Below are 22,977 nucleotides of genomic sequence, written 5' to 3' on the forward strand. Positions count from 1 at the left end.
GCACCTTTCACTCTACGCCCTACTGTGTGGCCGTACAGTAGTTTACGGCCACATATGGGGTGTTTCTGTAAACGGCAGAGTCAGGGCAATAAAGATACAGTCTTGTTTGGCTGTTAACCCTTGCTTTGTTAGTGGAAAAAATGGGTTAAAATGGAAAATTAGGCAAAAAAATGAAATTCTCAAATTTCATCCCCATTTGCCAATAACTCTTGTGCAACACCTAAAGGGTTAACAAAGTTTGTAAAATCAGTTTTGAATACCTTGAGGGGTGTAGTTTCTTAGATGGAGTCACTTTTATGGAGTTTCTACTCTAGGGGTGCATCAGGGGGCTTCAAATGGGACATGGTGTCAAAAAAACAGTCCAGCAAAATCAGCCCTCCAAAAACCAAACGGCGCACCTTTCACTCTACGCCCTACTGTGTGCCCGTACAGTAGTTTACGGCCACATATGGGGTGTTTCTGTAAACGGCAGAGTCAGGGCAATAAAGATACAGTCTTGTTTAGCTGTTAACCCTTGCTTTGTTAGTGGAAAAAATGGGTTAAAATGGAAAATTAGGCAAAAAAATGAAATTCTCAAATTTCATCCCCATTTGCCAATAACTCTTGTGCAATACCTAAAGGGTTAACAAAGCTTGTAAAATCAGTTTTGAATACCTTGAGGGGTGTAGTTTATAGAATGGGGTCATTTTTGGGCGGTTTCTATTATGTAAGCCTCGCAAAGTGACTTCAGACCTGTAGTGGTCCCTAAAAATTTGGTTTTTGTAAATTTCTGAAAAATTTCAAGATTTGCTTCTAAACTTCTAAGCCTTATAACATCCCCAAAAAATAAAATATCAATCCCAAAATGCTACAAACATGAAGTAGACATATGGGGAATGTAAAGTCATCAAAATTTTTGGGGGTATTACTATGTATTACAGAAGTAGAGAAACTGAAACTTTGAAATTTGCAAATTTTTCAAAATTTTTGGTAAATATGGTATTTTTTTATGCAAAAAAATTAACTTTTTTGACCCAATTTTAGCAGTGTCATGAAGTACAATATGTGACGAAAAAACAATCTCAGAACGGCCTGGATAAGTCAAAGCGTTTTAAAGTTATCAGCACTTAAAGTGCAAAAAATGGCCAAGTCCTTAAGGGGTTAACATTTTTTTTTTTTTAAAGAAAATTTTCCAATATCATGAAGTACAATGTGTCACGAGAAAACAATCTCAGAATCTCATCTCATAAAGTGACACATGTCAAATTTCCAAAAAATGGCAGGGTCCTGAAGGGGTTAAAATACATTGCTCAAAAAAAAATAAAGAGAACACAAACAACACGGTGTCAATAACACTTCTGTGAAATCAACCCGTCCAGTTATGAATCAACACTGATTGTGAATTAATTTCTCCTGCTGTTGTGCAAATTGAACAGACAACAGGTAGAAATGATAGACAATTAGTAAGACAACCCCTGTAAGGCTGATTTCACACGGGCGTTGCGGAAAAAGATGCGGGTGCGTTGCGGGAACAGGCGTGATTTTTCCGTGCGAGTGCAAAACATTGGAATGCAAAACGCATTACAATGTTTTGCACTCGCGCAGAAAAATCGCGCCTGTTCCCGCAACGCACCCGCATCTTTTTCCGCAACGCCCATGTGAAATCAGCCTTACAGGGGTTGTCTTACTAATTGTCGTCTTACTAAACACGCGCGTGAGAAAAATTGCCATGTTTGGTACCCAAACTCTAACTTCTTCACAGAAGTTTGGGTTTGGTGTTGTGTAGACTATTATTTTCCCTTATAACATGGTTATAAGGGAAAATAATAGCATTCTTAATACAGAATGCATAGTAAAATAGGGCTGGAGGGGTTAAAAAAATTAATAATTTAACTCCCCTTAATCCACTTGCTCGCGCAGCACGGCTTCTCTTCTTTGAGGAATAGGACCTTTTGATGACGTCACTGCGCTCATCACATGGTCCATCACCATGGTCATTTTCCTGTGCACAGCAAAGATGAAGACAGAAGAGAAGCCGGGCTGCGCGAGCAAGTGGATTAAGGTGAGTTAAATAATTTTTACATTTTTTTTAACCCCTCCAGCCCTATTGTACTATGCATTCTGTATTAAGAATGCTATTATTTTCCCTTATAACCATGTTATAAGGGAAAATAATAATGATCGGGTCTCCATCCTGATTGTCTCCTAGCACCCGTTTGTGAAAATTGCACCGCATCCGCACTTGCTTACGGATGCTTGCGATTTTCACGCAGCCCCATTCACTTCTATGGGGCCTGCGTTGCGTGAAAAACGCAGAATATAGAACATGCTGCGATTTTCATGCAACACACAAGTGATGCGTGAAAATCACCGCTCATGTGCACAGCCCCATAGAAATGAATGGGTCCGGATTCAGTGCGGGTGCAATGCGTTCACCTCACGCATTGCACACACGTGGAAATATCGCCCGTGTGAAAGGGGCCTAAAGGAGTGGTTCTGCAGGTGGTGATCACAGACCATGTCTCTGTTCTCATCCTTTTTGGCAGTTTTTTTGGTCACTTTTGCTTTTTGTCATGGCTCTTACCCCTAGAGGTAGCATGAGGTGGTGTCTACAACCCACAGAAGTTGCTCAGGTAGCGCAGCTCATCCAGGATGGCACATTAGTGCAAGCTGTGTCTGTCAACACAGTGTCCAGAGTATGGAACAGATACCAGGACATGTGGAGGGGGTCGTAGGAGGGCAACAACCCAGGACTGCTACTTCCTCCTTTGTGCAAAGAGGAGCTGTGCCAGAGCCTTGCAAAATGACCTCCAGCAGGCCACTAATATCCATGTGTCTGCTCAGTCAGAAACAGACTCCATGAGGGCCCAAAGTCCACAAGTTGGTGTTGTGTTTACAGCCCAACCCCGTGCAGGGTAATTGGCATTTGCCAGAGAACACCAAGACTGGCAGATTCGACATTGGCGCCCTATACTCTTCACGGATGAGAGCAGGTTCGCACTGAGCACATGTGACAGACATGACAGAGTCTGGAGACGCTGTGGAGAACGTTCTGCTGCCTGCAACATCCTCCAGCACGGCCGTTTTGGCAGTGGGTCAGTAATTGTGTGGGGAGGCATTTCTGTAGAGGGCCAAACAGCCCATGTGCTAGCCAGATGTACCTTAACTGCGATTAGGTATCGGGGTGATATCCTCAGACCCTTGGTTCCTTCTGATGCATTACAATGCTAGGCCTCATGTGACTGAAGTGCGTCAGTAGTTCCTGAATGATGAAGGCATTGATGCTATGGACTGGCCTATCCGTTCCCCAGACCTGAATCCAATCGAGCACATCTGGGATATTGTGTCTCGTTCCATCCACCAACTCCACGTTGCACCACAGACTGTCCAGGAGTTGACTGATGCTTTAATCCAGGTCTGGGAGGAGATCCCGCAGAAGAATATCCACCGCTGCCTCATCAGGAGCTTGCCCAGGCATTGTAGGGAAATCATACAGGCACGTGGAGGCCACCCACACTACTAAGCCTCATTTCCTTGTCTTGAGGCATTTCCACTGAAGTTGGAACAGCCTGAAATTTGATTTTCCACTTTGATTTTGAGTATCATTCCAAATCCAGACCTCCATGGGATATTCATTTTGATTTACATTGATCATTTTTATGTTTTATTGTTCTCAACGCATTCCACTATGTAATGAATAAAGATTTGCGACTGGAATATTTTATTCATTGAGATCTAAAATATGGTATTTTAGTGTTCCCTTTTATTTTTTTGAGCAGTGTATATATTGATTCTCTCCTAGGGGAGTCCCTGTGGGTACTAGCCTTTTTTAGTACTGCCTTTTGGCGTGCTCCTGTAGGAACTTGCACTAGTAGTGTGTAGTAGTATCTGGAGTGCTAGGCACCCTACAGAGAGAAGCTTTTCCTGCCAATCTAGCACATACAGTTTGCTTTCTTGCATTGATTTAGCTCTGACAGACTGTTGGCCATGGTTTCTGGATGTTAAATACTGCACTCCTACTTTATCTGATCACTCACCACTTCTAGTTACCTTAAAGTTCTCCACTGACCTGTCAGCAAATCGCAGCCCTTGTTAGGTAAACCCATTTTGGTAGCGTCTTATCCCCTGTATCCCGCTAACTGCCTCCTTATAGGACTTCTTCAGTATAAATGTTGGCTCAGCCTCGCATTTAATAGTATGAGATTCTATGAAGGATTTTCTGAGGAGCGTGATTATAAAGGCAATAGCATGTATTAAATAAAAAACCAGAGACAAAGTCTTTGCAGAGGATAAGGACAAGGAGACAGAAGCCTCTTATATACCTGATCCATCAGATAGTCATTTAACAATATGGAAGGCAGTGCAGAACCCTCTTAAGTACCACTTGTTAGAGACAGTGGAACGTTTCTTTGTCAAACAAGCGTACTTTGAAGCAGGTGAATGCAATGGAAGAATACTGGCATGCGTTGTTCAGGCTCAGAGGGGATCGGCACATATAGTCCATCAATCGTAGTGAATGTGGTCCAGGAAGTCATAGCTTGACGGAACTTGAGGCAGCAGTACGTAGCATGCCCAACGAAAAAGGCACCTGGTAAAGTTGGGCTAGACAGAAATCTATAAACTGTATGGGTCGATTCTTTTACCACAACTATTGGAAGTTCTCAATGACTCATATCAGCGAGGTGAACTCCCAACCTCTAGGTGTGATTCCATAATTGAAGTTCTCCAAACAACTGGCAAGGATCTCACATCAACATAGTATATAAGGCTGAAAAAAGACATTTGTCCATCCAGCTCGGTCTGTTATCCTGCAAGTTGATCCAGAGGAAGGCAAAAAAAAACAAAAAACCCTGTGAGGTAGAAGCCAATTTTCCCCACTTAAAAAATTCCTTCCCGACTCTAATCAGGCAATCAGAATAACTCCCTGGATCAATGACCCCTTTCTAGTAGCTATAGCCTGTAATATTATTACACTCCAGAAATTTATCCAAGCCCCTCTTGAATTCTTTTATTGTACTCACTGCTCTTACCGTAAAGAATCCTTTTCTATGTTTGTGTACAAACCTTCTTTCCTCCAGACGCAGAATCGTCAGTCACAGTCCTGGGGATAAATAGATGATGGGAAAGATCTCTGTACTGTCCCATCCCATGATATATTTATACATAGTAATTAGATCTCCCCTCAGTCGTCTTTTTTTCTAAAGTGAAAAACCCTAATGTTGATAATCTTTCAGGGTACTGTAGTTCCCCCATTCCAGTTATTACTTTAGTTGCCTTCCTCTGTACCCTCTCCAGCTCTGCCTTGTTCACAGGAGCCCAGAACTGTACACAGTACTCCATGTGTGGTCTGACTAGTGATTTGTAAAGTGGTAGGACTATGTTCTCATCACGGGCATCTATGTCCCTTTTGTTGCAACCCATTATCTTATTGGTCTTGGCAGCAGCTGCCTGATACTGGTTTTTACTGCTTAGTTTGCTGTTTATTAAAATTCCAAGGTCCTTTTCCATGTCAGTGTTACCGAGTGTTTTACCATTTAGTATGTACGGGTGATTTGCATTATTCCTTCCCATGTGCATAACCTTACATTTGTCTGTGGTAAACCTCATCTGCCACTTCTCTGCCCAAGCCTCTAATCTATCCAGATCCATCTGTAGCAGTATATTGTCCTCTTCATTGTTAATTACTTTACACATCTGCAAAAAAAATTATTTTACTGTGCAAGACTTCTGGAAGATCATGAATAAATATATTGAAGAGAATAGGGCCCAATACTGACCCCTGAGGTACTCCACTAGTGACAGTGACCCAATCTGAGTGTGTACCGGTAATAAACATCCTCTGTTTTCTATCATTGAGACAGTTACTTACACACATATAGACATTTTCTCCCAGTCCGAGCATTCTCATTTTATATACTAACCTTTTATGTGGTACAGTGTCAAATGCTTTGGAGAAGTCCAGAAATACACCATCCATTGATTTACCACTGTCAAGTCTAGAACTTACCTCCTCATAGAAACATTTTGTACAAAATTATTTGAGCCCGTCTACCGCACGTCAAGGCGATCTCTGTAATACGGGAACCTAACACTAAATTCTACCTGTTATGTGCCATGACGGCTCCCATACAATTCAGGGAGTGTAGGTTCCACATGCATGCTGGGCCCACTTTAATTTTTAACATCTTTGGTGCCAAAATGGCCTCCATCATATCCAGGGAATGCAGGTACCAACCTGCAGGCTGAGCCCACTCCACACCTCTCCTGGTGCCAAATGGCCACCAATGAATGCAATGAGAGTCCACCCTATACCTCCCCTGGTGCCAAATGGCTTCCAGAGAATGAGGGAGAGCAGGCTAAGCTTTATACTTACACTAATTAAAATCAGCCTATGGGGCAGACAGGCTGGTCAGGAGTGCACAACTAAAGTGTCAGCCACACCTCCAGTACAAACTGCAAAGAAAAAAGGGGGTTAGTCAGCACATCCCAATGCGCAGGTGCACGTTGCTATGGCTGAAAACACAACATAGAACAAAACAATAAATTAGAGATGCTTGGCAAATCATTTTGTACAAAATTATTTGAGCCCGTCTGCCGCACGTCAAGGCGATCTCTGTAAGATGGGAACCTAACACAAAATTCTACCTGTTATGTGCCATGACAGCTACCATACAATTCGGGGAGTGTAGGTTCCACAGGGCACTTTTAATAGGGAATTTACTTTTACATTCTGCATTTCATCTGACAGTTTACTTTTCTCAGTGAATACAGTGTAGAAAAAAAATATTTAATAGCTTTGCTTTCTCCTCCTCACTCTCTGCAACTCCCCCCTCATTGCGATGTAGAGGGCAGACACCTTTTAGATTTATACTTTTTACCATTTATATAATTGAAGAACATTTTAGGGTTAGTTTTGCTCTCTTTGGCAATTAATCTCTCAGTCTCTAGTTTGGCGGCTTTTATTTGTTTTTTACACATTCTATTTCACGCAACACAGGCCCCAATGAATGGGTCTGCGTGAAAATCGCAAGCATCAGCAAGCAAGTGCTAGGAGATGATGTTAGTAAATTGATAAAAGTCAATTTACTGACTTCCGTTTCCGGCGCTGGGATGCTAGCAGCGGATTGAAGGAGCTCCGGCACCCGCCCGTCTGCAAAACGAACCCCCGCCTTATTTACTGGTGTGGGAAAGTAATCAGATCGATACCCGAAGTCTCCAACCGGCCACAGAGCCCCTTACATGGAGCGATATCTCCTGAGGAGCGGCAGCCTAAAAACCACCATGTCTGGCAGCGCGGGAGACACTCAGGGCAAGATGGCGGAGTCGCGCCCTCACCTGAATCAGTGCCTGAGACGCAGGACAGGGGTGAGTCTCCTGTACAGCATTCAATCACTGCTGTAACACAAGGCATTGGTTACAAATCGCTTGCTATTAAAGTGGCCACTTATTTAGCTCCTGATATCAGGGATACACTGACGAAGACTCTGTCAGCGTCCCTGCAACAGCTTCATGAAACTATACATCAGCATGGCGCTAAGCTGGAAGAGCTGGAGCAGAGAACTCAATCTCTGGAGAGTGAAAATACTAAGTTTGCACACACACTGAGCGACCTGTCCAAGCAAAATACGATTTTATTAGACAGGGTGGAAGACCTGGAAAATAGGTCGCGACGAAACAATTTACGCCTTATTGGCCTACCTGAATCCATAAAGCCACAGGATTTAAAGGAACTCTGTGAATTAGATCTCCCCCAGGTTTTGGGTCTGGAGGAGCGCCATAAGGTGGAACAAGCGCATAAATTGGCCCCTTGGAGGACTCACAAGTGAAGAGACTGGCGTGTCACGCAGTGCTCCTCTCAGGCCGCGCTAAGTGATTATGAAATACCTGGATTATTGTGATAAGGAAGCTATACTTAAGGCATTCAGAACCAGGAAAGGTCCCCTTAAGCTACAAGGCCACAATATCTTACTATTTGCGGACTATTCAGCAGCTGTGGGGAAGAGAAGGAGGGAGTTTAGTCAAGTCTGCTCTCTGCTGCATAAGAGGCAAATCAAGTTTCAACTTATGTACCCGGCAAAATTGCGTGTTACGCATGCAGATGTATCTACTATCATATTTCACGAACCTTCAGCGGCGGAGGAAATGATGGACACTTTACAGAACCGTCGGCAGGAGAGGGATACAGAGTACAGAAAGAGGTCCTAAACGCCACGTCAAGAAAGATCAGATTGACAACGGCGAAGGATCGACTCTTAAGAACCAGGACAGGAACGCTGCGACAGAGATCGGCGAAACGGTGCAGGCGTCAAGCACTCTCCCAGGAGGGATGAGCAGTCGTATCCGAGGAGGTGACTGATTATATGGTAGCAGGTGCCATGGTGAGGCACGTACATCCTTTAATAATTCTGAGGAACTTGACGTTATGGGTGTACCTCTAGTTAAAGTGAGGTTTCACCCGTTAGCGCCAAAGATATGGAGAGGAAGATATTGTTAATTGTCACTGTTGGGGGCTATATGCTCTTGTTGTTGTCGGTTCATTAATGTGTTTTGTTGACACTCTTCACATTGCCCCTCGGTATGAGAGGCTGTCGGGTTAGCAGCTTTAAGGGTCAGGAAGTAGGGCGGGGGCCGCAACCCAGAAAAAAAAGGAAGTCTCAGTAGAATAACTGCGGTTGGTGGCTGTTCTGTTAGGCTGAGCTCACACGGGCGAGATTTCCGCGCGGGTGCAATGCGGTAGGTGAACGTATTGCACCCGCACTGAATCCCGACCCATTCATTTCAATGGGGCTGTTCAGATGAGCGGTGATTTTCACGCATCACTTGTGCGTTGCGTGAAAATCGCAGCATGCTCTATATTCTGCGTTTTTCACGCAACGCAGGCCCCATAGAAGTGAATGGGGTTGCGTGAAAATCGCAAGCAAGTGCGGATGCGGTGCGATTTTCACGCATGGTTGCTAGGTGACAGTCTATTCACTGTATTATTTTCCCTTATAACCACGGTGATGGACCATGTGATTGGAGCATGTGATCTGACGTCACCACAGGTCCTTTAGCCCATAGCTCATCATTAAAGAAGTAAAGAAGAGACCGGTAACTACGCGATAGAGAGGAGAAGGTGAGTTAATAATTATTATTTTTTTAACCCTCAATTGATCACCTACTAAGCATTCTGTTTTCAGAATGCTATTATTTTCCCTTATAACCATGTTATAAGGGAAAATATCAACATCTACACAACACCTAACCCAAACCTGAACTTCTGTGAAAAAGTTCGGGTCTGGGTACCACAGTCAGTTTTTTATCACGCACGTGCAAAACACATTGCACCCGCGCGATAAAAACTGAACATCGGAACGCAATCAAAACTGACTGCAATTGCGTTCCTACTCGCGCGGGTTTGCCGCAATACATCGGGACGCATCCGGACCTAATCCGGACACGCTCGTGTGAACCGAGCCTTAGGGAAGGGGAATTAGGGGGCAGGGAGGGAGTTTTTGAACAGGGGTTGGAAGCTCGCTAATTCACACACTTGTCCTCTCTGAACGTCTTTTTTTTAATCTCGGCTACTAGGGAAAGTTTAGGCAAAGCAAAGGATGAAGATTATTTCGTGGAATATAAAGGGCCTGAGGTCGCCACACAAAAGATGGATGATTCTTAGACATCTAAGGAAACTCAAACCTGACATTGTTCTCCTCCAGGAAACTCACCTGGATGAGAATGATTTCGACAGGATGAAGAGGTTATGGGTAGGTACGGTGTTAGGCTCCCCATCATATAATAGGAAAGCGGGGGTACTAACTCTAATTAATAAACAGCTTAATTGTACCGTTATAAGACATACTGCAGATAAAATGGGCAGATGGGCGCAAGTGCTTATTCTGGTCCAAGACACACAGTACAGTATCTACAACATATATGGTCCGAATACGAATAATGGTTCGTTCTTTAGAGACCTGGAATCGATGGTGCTAGGTGACACATGTCAGCACAAGATCATAGAGGGTGACTTTAATTCAGTGGTCAGGGGAGCGGAAGACAAAAGGAGACAGGGTAGGAATTGATGGCCCGCAGGACAACATGCTTCAGCCACTGATGGGGGGAGCTGGTCTGATAGACTCATGGCGCCAACTCCATCCAGAGGACCGTAGTTATACTTTCTACTCGAATCCACAATCCTCATGGTCACATATTGATTACATACTCCTATCTCACTCATTATCACATAGGGTGGAGGAGGCGGAGATTGGCGATATTGTTATATCAGACCATGCGCCGATATCGGTAGATTTACTGGAGACCTACCCAAGGGGGTTAGATTACATCTGGCGCTTTCCTTCTCATTTGTGTGCAAGAGAGAAGTTTCTAGGAAAACTAATTATATAGTGGGAGGAATTTAGGTCTGATAATGAGGCACATTTGGATGACCCAAAGCTATTTTGGAATGCTTTAAAAGCAGTAATGAGGGGAAGGATCATGGGGTATGTGAGTAGCATCAAGAAGAAGGCCCAACAATCCTTTAACCAAACGATCCAGAAAGTACGGGAAACTTACTCCATTTTTATGAGTAATCCGTCTGAAACAAATAAACAGAGGTGGGTGGTAGAACGTCGGGCATTTGAAAATTGTGTGAGAAAAAAGGAATCTTTAAAGGGCTTCTGTCACCCCACTAAACTCATAATTTTTTTTATTGTGGCTACTTAAATTCCTTATACTGCGATATATCAATATATAATGCTCTTACTAATTTTCGTTCAGTAGTTTCTTCTAAAAACTGACTTTTAGAATATGTAAATTACCTCTCTACCAGCAAGTAGGGCGGCTACTTGCTGGTAGCAGCCGCATCCTCCTATCATAAAGACGCCCCCTCCTCATGTTGATTGACAGGGCCAGCGAACGTGCTCGTCCTCTGACTGGCCCTGTCTGCGTTTTAAATCTCGCGCCTTCGCCGTACCGTCTTCAGTCGGCGCAGGCGCACTGATAGGAGGACGCTCGCTCGGCCGGTCCTTCCTCAGTGCGCCTGCGCCGGGTGTAGATGTGACGTCATCGGCGCAGGCGCATTGAGGAAGGAGCGGCCGAGCGAGCGTCCTCCTATTAGTGCGCCTGCGCCGACTGATGTTTCCTTACAGGAATTACAGGAGGCCATTAAACACCTAGGTAGTTCTAAAGCCCCAGGTCCTGATGGATTCACGGGGGAGTACTTCAAGGCTCTTATAGCCCAAGTATCTCCTGTTTTGCTAGAACTGTTTAATGGGGTCTTCCAGGGCCGTATGTCATTAGACAATGAGAATATGTCTTATATTAAACTGCTGCCCAAGCCAGGGAAGGACCCTTTGACACCGGGTTCATACAGGCCCATTTCTTTAATAAATGTTGATGCAAAATTGATGGTCAAGATTGTTGCTGATCGCTTGGCTACGTTAATGCCTCAGTTAATAGGACAAGAACAGGTAGGGTTCGTACAAGGCAGATCCGCAGTGACAAATATAAGGATTGTTCTGACGGTTCTGGACAGGGTGCAGCATCTTACAGTTAGGGGGGAGTTCCCAGCCATGCTCACCCTGGATGCGGAAAAGGCATTTTATAATGTACGGTGGGCATGGTTGGGAGCTGTACTAGATAAGATGGGCTTCAATGGAGCTTTTAGAACATTTTTATCCCAGATGTACCATAACCCGAAGGCAAGGGTCTATACCCAGGGCTTCCTTTCTAAGCCTTTTTATCTTCAGAAAGGCACGGGACATCATTTTTATCCCAGATGTACCATAACCCGAAGGCAAGGGTCTATACCCAGGGCTTCCTTTCTAAGCCCTTTTATCTTCAGAAAGGCACCTGCCAGGGATGTCCCCTATCTCCCCTTTTATTTAATCTAGCCCTGGAACCACTTGCAAGAGAATTATGTGAATATAATGTCTTTGAGGGTATCAAGGTTGGGGGGTCTCAGGCAAAAGCGGCTTTGTTCGCAGATGATATAATTTTATTTTTGGCCCGCCCGAAACAACACCTGGGGAGTGTGATGGAGCTATTGAGTGATTTCGGAAGATATTCCGGATACACAGTAAACAGGTCTAAATGTGAATTGCTTCCTTTGGCGCAGGGCGATGATGGGGTCTATATCAGCTCTTTGGGATTTGGTATTGCTAAACCGTCGACACAATTTACATACTTTAGGATTAAAATAGGATTAAAATAGGGAAATCACTGCATTCCATATATAGACTGAACTACCCACCACTGTTCTCTAAAATTAAAAGGGACCTCGACAGATGGTAAAATTTACCCCTCTGCCTGAGGGGGCGTTGCCAATTGATCAAAATGATGGGGGCGGCGAAGCTGATGTACCCTCTTCAGACTATACCCGTGCTTCTACGACACGCAGATATTGCAGACCTTGAGAAAAGGTTTATACATTTTCTTTGGGGAGGGAAGAAGGCGAGAATTGCATTAAAAAAGATGAAACTTAAGAAGGAACAGGGAGGACTTAATTTCCCAGATCTAAGGGGATACAATTTAGCATGCCTTAGCAGACATATATTAGATTGGGCTAATCTGAATCTAATCGTTTTATTCTAATTTACGTATTGAGAGTCAGCTGGCGTCACCGTGGAACTTGATGGCCCTTCTGCACACTAAGGTGTCAAAACTCCCACATATAGCAAAGCGGTCGCTGATACTCAGAGACACAATCATTACGTGGAAAAATGTGAGAAAGATTTTTGGCCTCTCTTATCAGTTTTCAAAACACCTTCTATTACAGGGTAATCCCAACTTCCCTCCTGGACACAGTGAAAAATCTTTTCAATCCTGGGGGACCAGCGGAGTGACTAGAATAGGAGATTTGATACATGAAAGAGAGGCTAGATGGGCATCGCTGGGTGAATTGGAGGAGAAATGGAATCTACAGGGACCAACTCAGTTTCCTTATTTACAGGTACAAAGCTATGTAAAGGGCTTAATAAGGGATTTATCTACTGAATGGCAGCGGAACAAGTTTGACTCATTTTTGGGGCATAAGAGTAAGTTGTCTATCGCAGAGATATATAACGTACTTAGAGCTACCTGGGAGGATTCTCTTGCTGTGAATTTATACCAAAAATGGGAAAATCAACTGGGGGTGACGGAGATAGAGGCAATTGCTCGGTCAGGTATTCAGGCAGTGTATAAAGCCGTCCCTAATGAGCAGATGAGGGAAACCCAGTTCAAGATACTTCATCGGGCAATATATGGGTTTGACTTACCGTCTTCGTTAGCTAGACCTGATAGAATTACCGCTTGTCCTAAATGTGATACTCCAGGGACAGATTTATATCACGGTCTTTGGGCATGCCCCAGATTGGGCAGATTTTGGTCTCAAGTGCTTTCAATACTGAAACGGCTCGGTAATAGCCAGTCTGAACTATCGCCATTATTAGTTATATTTCAGGCAGAAGCAAAAGAGACAACGGAAAACGAGGGGGGTAGAGAGAAGAAGGGATTGTCTATGCTTGAACATAAGATATTGTTGGGAGAAAAAAGATGCATATTGTCACTGTGGTTGTCAGCAGACGTTCCCAGTGTTGAAATGTTGCTAGGTCGAATCAAACATTTATTTAATTTAGAATGGAGTGATGCTACCACCAGAAAAGAAATACTGGGGGAAAAACTATACAAAACATGGAGGGTATTTATGTTGCATTATGTTCCTAAATCTGAATATTCCACACTGATGGATCCCTTTCAACTCACAGCATGGTACCTACAAGAGGATTTGAAGGGCCAGTTAGGGGACCTAAAAGCTTGAATATGGAGACTTACGAGGGAAGATGAGTAGACTGGGATATTCCCAGAGAAAGAGATAGTTCTGATATAGTGGCCGGGACGTTCAGGGAGGACCAAAGAGGGGAGGGTGGGAGTATGGAGGGGAGGGGGACTGGGTAAGAAGGGGAGTAAAATAAAAAATTGTATGTTTGGCTATGACTGGAATGAATCCAATGCAAATTGTGAATTAAACAAGTATTTGCTTTATTGAGCACATTGTCTACAATACTGATGTATTATGATTTTGTCATGCCAATAAAAATTTGGTAAAAAAAAAAGGCAATTTACTGTATTATTTTCCCTTATAACATTGTTATAAGGGAAAATAATAGCATTCTTAAAACAGAATGCTTACTAAAATGTGGCTTGAGGGGTTAAAAAAAAGAAGAAAAAAAATTAACTCACCTCATCCTTTTGTTTGCGCAGCCGGCAACATTTTTCTTATTCTTTCAGGACCTGCAAAAGGACCTTTGATGACGTAATCACGCTCATCACGTGGTGCGCACGGACACGTCAGTGCTGGTCCTACTGAATGAAGATAGAAGATCCTTCTGTCTTCATTCAGCAGGACCTCCGCTGACGTCACCGCACTCACCACGTGATGAGAGCGTTTACGTCATCAAAGGTCCTTTTGCAGGTCTCGAAAGAAGATGATGCCAGCTGCGCGAACAAGAGGATGAGATGAGTTCATTTTTATTTTTTGACCCCTCAAGACACATTTTAGTAATCATTCTGCATTAAGAATGCTATTATTTCCCCTTACAACCATGTTTATAAGGGAAAATAATAAAAAATCTACAGAACACCTAACCTAAACCCAAACTTCAGGGAAGAAGTCCGGGTTCGGGTCTGGGTACCACATTCAGTTTTTAATCACTCACGTGCAAAACACATTGCACCCACGCGATAAAAACTGAACTTTGGAACGCAATTGCAGTCAAAACTGACTGAAATTGTGTGCCTAATCGTGCGGTTTTCCCGCAATACACACGCAATGTATTTGGATCAAATCCGGGATGCCCGTGTGAAAGAGGCCTAGAGCCGTCTGGGTACTGCACAACTATGACTATGACAGCCCTTAGTATTCTCAGGCCATGTTTTCCAAACACCAGCATCTTTCTGATCCCTGGAGTCTACTCCACATACTATAAGTATTTATAATTATGTTTAAATTACATTTATTAACAATAAATGAACAAATTATTTAACAAAATTTATCTGTGTTGGGTTTTTATTTTTTAATAAATTTTAGAGATTATGTCGTCACTCCATCTATAAAAAAAAATAAACTCCCTGCATGCCCTTTCATATACTGGCTACACTGGGCATGCAGATGTTTGCCGTTCTCTCCCAGTTCAGCTGCACCAACCATTAACAGAAAGAGTAGGGCACACATCTAGTTGAGATCCAAGCTGCAGCTTGTGTGAGTGCCGCTAAGGCTACTTTCACACTCGCTTTTGGTGCAGATCCGTCATTGATCTACACAGACGGATCCGTTCAGATAATACAAACGTCTGCATCCCTTCAGAACGGATACATTTGTATTATCTTTAACATAGCCAAGACGGATCCGTCTTGAATACCATTGAAAGTCACATTAACAATATAGACTAACTAAATAGTGCAGTCTATCACATTTGAATGGAAGCTGAGCTGCAGGAATCTTGCATGGGCACTACACAGTGGACGAATATTGCTCCTTTCAGCTCTGTCCACTGTGTTATTTGCCAGCTGCTGAAAACAGCTGACTGGTGGACCCCCACCAATTTGATATTGATGACCTATTGTTAGGATAGGTCATCAATACCAAGAACCCATACAACACTTTTAAACCACTAAGAACCTCTGCCGTACAAATACAGTGAAGTGTGCACTAAACACGGCACCCACTTAGCAGATAAGCGGGGCCATAACTGCCGGGTGCAGGCTGTTTTACACAGCAGACACCCAGAGGCATTGTCTGTGAACAGCAATAATGACGATCATGGACATTTAACCACTCAGATGCTGAGGTAACTTGTGACCACGGAAATCCCAGGAACGCTGTGCTCTCGGGGGCCGAGAAGCTCTGCTGCGCCAAGACTAAGGGAGCCATTCAGTTGCTATGGCAGTCTTGGAGTGGTGAGTAATAGCAAGCACTTCACTCCCACTAAATAATAAAAACCCAATAAAATGGCTGCACAACATTTCATATACAAACAATAGAGCTGAGAAATGGGGATCATTCTAAATTAAAGTGATATTATACCTACTATAAATGGAAAAATAGAAGCTCTTTGTGCACATTTTTGATCAAACGTGTGTCGGGCCCATCTACCAGGCGTCAAGGTGGCTTCCGCAGATGGGTACATAACAGTAACAAGCCGCCTCTCTTGGACTTACCCTAAGCTTACAATTTTCAGGGCAGTGTAGGAACCAGCTACAGTTATATTCTGCTCAGAAGCCCCAGGCAGATGGGCGTTGCTCAGTCTAAGGCCTCTTTCACACAGGCGTGTGTACCCCATGGTCGTACTGCAATGCACGAGCACAGTCCGTGGGGCAGCCGCAGCGGATCGCGGACCCATTCACTAGAATGGGTCCGCGATCCGGCAGTTCCGCAAAAAGATAGGACATGTTCTATCTTTTTGCGGAACGGAAGTACGCTTCCGTAGGGTTCCATTCTGTGCTTCCGTTCCACACCATTCCGCATCTCCCATTGAAGTGAATGAACAGCACCCGTGTATTGCGGATCCGCAAATGCGGTCCGCAATATGGCAACGCGGCGCAGACGCCCGTGTGAAAAGAGGCCTAAAAGAGGTGCTACCCTCAATATATATGTCACGAACCGTGCCCACAGCCAAGCTAAGCCCGGCGCAACCACCTCCAGTTGCTACTGGTAACAGGCGGCTGCCGGAAAGAGCCTGTCCGCGTAACACGGCCGTGACAATATATGGGTGCCGAGAATCAATCAAAGCATTAACTCCCCACTAGGGCTGCAGCTAACGATTATTTGAATAATCGATTAGTTGTCGATAATTTCGTCAATTAATCTGGAAAAAACACCAAAATGACAAAAAAAAAAGGGGTTTATATGATTTTACTTGAAAAAGTATGTTCAAAGGCCATATTAAAAAATTATTTAATTATAAAAATTTTGCATTACAATGTAAAAAAGACAACATGTCCACATGGTCAGGGCTTAGGCTAGCTCTCTTCTTACACGCTATGTTACTTGTTGCAGAGAAGAGACGTTCCGACGGTGTGGATGTGGATCTGTGAATGGCACTGTTATGGGGCATCTGTGGATGGCAGGCACTGTTATGGGGGGATCTGTGGATGACACATATGTGTCATCCACAGATCCCCCCCATAACAGTGTCCCTGTGTAGTGATTGTGAATGACCCCCAATACAGGGGTGGGGGCTGTCATTTCGGTTTTGTAATAGCAGCGGGGCCATGTGCAGTCACTGTACTCTATTACACCGTGCCCCGCTCACCTAATCATATCTATCAAGTAGGGAATGGTAAACTCCTGATTGTGCAAAATCACTCCAGACCCTAACTTACTAGTATTAAATTATGGCAGGGGGCCGGGCGGTGGCAGCAGCGTAACTCACTACGTCATGCGCCTGCACCTTCATTCATAAAGTGGGAGGAGCAAGCGCGTGACGTAGTGAGTTACGCTGCCGCCGCCCAGCCTCCTGCCTGCTACGAAGTGTACTAGTAAGTTTTACACGCTGCCGCCCGTTCCCGCCCGCATAGCAACAAATCAGCCGATTATTCGATAACGGGAATCGTCAACAACGAATCCCGTTATCGAATATTATCGATAATGTCTATTAATCGTTGCAGCCCTAATCCCCACACCCTATATTTGCTGCCACCAGGTTCGTAAAGATAACCACACTAAACCTGAGGATCAGGGATTTTGATACTGTAATTGCCAATCTACCGTCAATTAAGCATCAAATTGTTCCCTGCCAATCGATATCTTATCGATCGCCTATGACCTATTGCACTGTAACACTTGGGTGCTATACCAAAAGACCTATTTGTCACTTTCCTGGACACAATAATCTTCTCTCAGATGACCCACATCTGATTGGACAGTCCCCATAATTTTACAATCGTCATACAATTAAATCTTAACCATAACACTGGAATATACCAATTCTCTCCTGAAGGAAGTTGGATTATCAAGCTGTTAATATTTCAGAGCGAAAGGAAACAGACAATTAAAAAGAAATAGTTCTTTTTAATGGAATAAAGTCAGTCAAAACAAGATGCGTTTTCAAAGATTTACAGAAAATATGGTAGACAAGACATAGGGCATGAAATGGAAACAAAAGGGGTTTAGCATTGAAAAAAATACCTTTCATAAATGAGTATTATCTAGGCCAGGGGTACTCAACTAGTTTTATTAAAGGTCCACATACCAGGGTCTTCAGTCAGGTGAAGGTCCGAGCTGAACGCCAACAGTAAAGATGCCATGCGATCATGTGATACATGCGCGTGGGACGCTCTGACGTTATAGTGGAGCGCCCCGGGTAAGTCCCAGAATTAGTAATGGCCACATTAGTGCCCCAGTAAGAATAATGTCCCCATTAATGCCCCCAGTAAGAGTATTGCCCCCCTTCTCTGCTTTTGCAAAAAAAAATAAAAAATTTGCATTCACCTGGCTGCGGTGAACATTCGCTGCTGACTGCAAGCTCAGGACCGGTGCTCTAACGTGATGACGTCTTGTAGGTCCTGTCCTGAGCTTCTAGTCAGCAGGGAGTGTTCTCCACAGCGTGAGCAAATGGAGGTGGAGGTACCGTAATTATATATATTTTTTTACTAGCACAAGTAGCGGTGGAGGTAAAGGCTGTACTAATGGGCGTTCCATGATGGAAGCGCTCATTAGTAAGGGTACTTTCACACTTGCAGCAGGATGGATCCGACAGGCTGCTCACCCTGTCAGATCCATCTTGCCACTACTTCGCCGTGCCGCTGCTCTGTGCTCATCGACTATAATGGGGATGGGGGCAGAGTTACGGCGCAGCACGGTGAGAGGCCGCCAGACTAAAAGTACTACATGTCCGACTTTTTCGTCTGGCGGCCCCCTCAATATAATAAACATTGGTGGCGCAGTGCGCCCCCCCTCAAAATAATAAACATTGGTGGCGCAGTGCACCCCCCCATCACAATAAACATTGGTGGCGCAGTGCGCCCCCCCTCAATATAATAAACATTGGTGGCGCAGTGCGCCCCCCCATCACCCCAGTATAATAAACATTGGTGGCGCAGTGTGCCCCCCCATCACCCCAGTATAATAAACATTGGTGGCGCAGTGCGCCCCCCCTCAATATAATAAACATTGGTGGCGCAGTGTGCCCCCCAATATAATAAACATTGGTGGCGCAGTGCGCCCCCCTCAAAATAATAAACATTGGTGGCGCAGTGTGCCCCCCATCACAATAAACATTGGTGGCGCAGTGCGCCCCCCCTCAAAATAATAAACATTGGTGGCGCAGTGTGCCCCCCCATCACCCCAGTATAATAAACATTGGTGGCGCAGTGTGCCCCCCCATCACCCCAGTATAATAAACATTGGTGGCGCAGTGCGCCCCCCCCCCTCAATATAATAAACATTGGTGGCGCAGTGTGCCCCCCAATATAATAAACATTGGTGGCGCAGTGTGCCCCCCAATATAATAAACATTGGTGGCGCAGTGTGCCCCCCAATATAATAAACATTGGTGGCGCAGTGCGCCCCCCCTCAAAATAATAAACATTGGTGGCGCAGTGCGCCCCCCCATCACCCCAGTATAATAAACATTGGTGGCGCAGTGCGCCCCCCCCAATATAATAAACATTGGTGGTGCAGTGGGCAGTGCCAATGAGGGTTAAAAAATAATTTACTCACCTCCTCCAGTTGATCGCGTAACTGCCGGTCTCCAGTTCTTACTTCTTTCTTCAGGACCTGTGGTGACATCACTGAGCTCATCACATGATCCATCACCATGGTAATGGGCCATGTGATGAGCTCAGTGACGTCACCACAGGTCCTGAAGAAAGAAGTAAGAACTGGAGACCGGCAGTTACGCGATGAACTAGAGGAGGTGAGTAAATTTTCTTTTATTATTTTTAACCCTCATTGGCACTTCCCACTGAGCCACCAATGTTTATTATAATGGGGAAGGGGGGGGGGCGCACTGCGCCACCAATGTTTCTTATACTAGGGGGGGGGGCGCACTGTGCCACCAACGTTTCTTATACAAATACAGGAGGCGGGTGCCGGAATCAAATAGCCGGCACCCGACCTTTATGACAGGGGGCTGCGATCAGCTACAATTAACCCCTCAGGTACCGCACCTGAAGGGTTAACTCAACTGCAGCTGATCGCAGCTCCCTGTCACAGAGGTCGGGTGCCGGCTATTTGATTCCAGCACCCGCCTCCTGTATTTGTAATACAGGTCAGTTTTCTTCATTGGTGGCGCAGTGGCCACAGCCCCTCCCCTCCTCCTCCTGCCTCTTCTTATTGGCAGCGGTGGGGACAGCAGCAGCACAGGGGGGAGGGAGAGACTCCTCCTGCGCTGCTGAGAACTATCAGCTCCTGTGCCCGCCGCTGTATTAAGCAGAGCTGCCAGAGTGTGCAGGAGGAGAAGCGCTACATGTGGAGGAAGCCCTGTCTCACTGCGCTGTGGGACAGGCGGAAGTGCGCCGGTAAGCTCCTCCTCCTGCACGGCACAGTGTGCAGGAGAGGAGCAGCGCTCTGAAGGATGGCCGGGGTCCGGACAACTGGCGGCCGCGGTCCGTATTTGGACCGCGGTCCGCCAGTTGAGTACCCCTGATCTAGGCTCTTAGGTTATGTCTAGAGTCCTGCACACATTTGGTATCCTGTCAGAGCTGTTATCACACAACTCTCTCTTCTGCTGCTGCTCTCAACTGAACTCCAAAATGGCTCCCTGCATCCAGCTCACACAGACTCTGACAGGTTACCTAGGTAACCAAACTCTTACTGAAATGGCTCCCAGTCTGGTGCCATTTCAGTTATTTCTAACAGAAAATTAGCAGATTAGAAACAAATTAAAACTTCCAAGGGGCAAGTGTACATCCCTGTCCCTGAAATGCAGCTGAATTTAGATGGCTGTGTGTGTATGCGAAACATCATGGCGCTGTGCTATTGTTTACTATATTAATACACCACTATCATCACTATATATTACAAGAAAATTTAGACTAGCACATTCATATACATAATTTCAGGTGCATATCCATCAAGCAAACATGGTTGATAATAAAATGGCTGCACAACATTTCACATACAAACAATACTGCTGAGAAATGGGGATTATTTTTAATTAAAGTGGTATTATACCTACTAAAAATGTAAAAATAGAAGCTCTTTTTCTATTTTTCCATTTATAGTAGGTATAATACCACCTTAATTTAGAATGATCCCAATTTCTCAGCTCTATTGTTTGTGTGAAATGTTGTGCAGCTACTTTATTATCAATTCTGGAACATTAGTTCTTATGACTCTATTTTGTGCCATTCTTCTATTCTTGCTCGAACTTTATGGAAAAATTTACAGATGAGAATTACTAGCTGGGAGTGTGTCTCTGCACAGTCTAGCATTGACCAATCAGTCTACCAGTAGCAGACTGGGAAGGGACACACCCCTTACTGTAAACACATATCTTTACTTTTATCCATAAACTTCTAGCAGGAATAAGAGAAGAACGGCACAACATGGTCATAAAAAACGATTCTCCAGAATTATTACATTGGAGATGCAAGTAGCTACAAGAACAGACATGTCAGGAAAGATGACAGATGTTTTTTTAACTCCTTAAAGACACAGCGTTATTTCACCTTAAGGACCAGGCCATTTTTTGCAAATCTGACCAGTGTCACTTTAAGTGGTGATAACTTTAAAACGCTTTGACTTATCCAGGCCATTCTGAGATAGTTTTTTCGTCACATATTGTATTGACACTGGTAAAATGGAGTAAAAAATAATAATTTTTATTTATAAAAAAATACCAAATTTGCTAAAATTTTGGAAATTTCCAAGTTTCAATTTCTCTACTTCTATAATACATAGTAATACCTACAAAAATAGTTATTACTTTACTTTCCCCATAAGTCTACTTCATGTTAGGATCATTTTGGTAATGACATTTTATTTTTGGGGGACGTTACAAGGCTTAGAAGTTTAGAAGTAAATCTTGAAATTTCTCAGAAATTTTCAAAAACCCACTTTTTAAGGACCAGTTCAGGTCTGAAGTCACTTTGTGAGGCTTACATAATAGAAACCACCAAAAAATGACCCCATTCTAGAAACTACACCCCTCAAGGTATTCAAAACTGATTTTACAAACGTCGTTAACCCTTTAGGTGTTCCACAAGAATTAATGGAAAATAGAGATACAATTTCAAAATTTCACTTTTTTGGCAGATTTTCCATTTTAATATTTTTTTTCCAGTTACAAAGCAAAGGTTAATAGCCAAATAAAACTCAATATTTATGGCCCTGATTCTGTAGTTTACAGAAACACCCCATATGTGGTCGTAAACTGCTGTACGGGCACACGGCAGGGCGCAGAAGGAAAGGAATGCCATACGGTTTTTGGAAGGCAGATTTTGCTGGACTGTTTTTTTGACACCATGTCCCATTTGAAGCCCCCCTGATGCACCCCTAGAGTAGAAACTCCAAAAAAGTGACCCCATTTTAGAAACTACGGGATAGGGTGGAAGTTTTGTTGGTACTAGTTTAGGGTACATATGATTTTTGGTTGCTCTATATTACACTTTTTGTGAGGAAAGGTAACAAGAAATAGCTGTTTTGGCATTTTTTTTAATTTTTTTTATTTACAACATTCATCTGACAGGTTAGATCATGTGGTATTTTTATAAAGCAGGTTGTCACGGACGCGGCGATACCTAATAAAAAAATCATGTTTTAGTGACTCCATATTCTGAGAGCCATAGTTTTTTCAGTTTTTGGGCGATTATCTTAGGTAGGATCTCATTTTATTTTTTGCGGGATGAGATGACAGTTTGATTGGCACTATTTTGGAGTGCATATGACTTTTTTATCGCTTGCTATTACACTTTTTGTGATGTAAGGTGACAAAAAATGGTTTATTTAGCACAGTTTTTATTTTTTACGGTGTTCATCTGAGGGGTTAGGTCATGTGATATGTTTATAGAGCCGGTCGATACACACGCGGCGATACC

The sequence above is a fragment of the Bufo bufo genome, chromosome 3, assembly GCF_905171765.1.
Source record: "Bufo bufo chromosome 3, aBufBuf1.1, whole genome shotgun sequence".
NCBI lineage: Eukaryota > Metazoa > Chordata > Amphibia > Anura > Bufonidae > Bufo > Bufo bufo.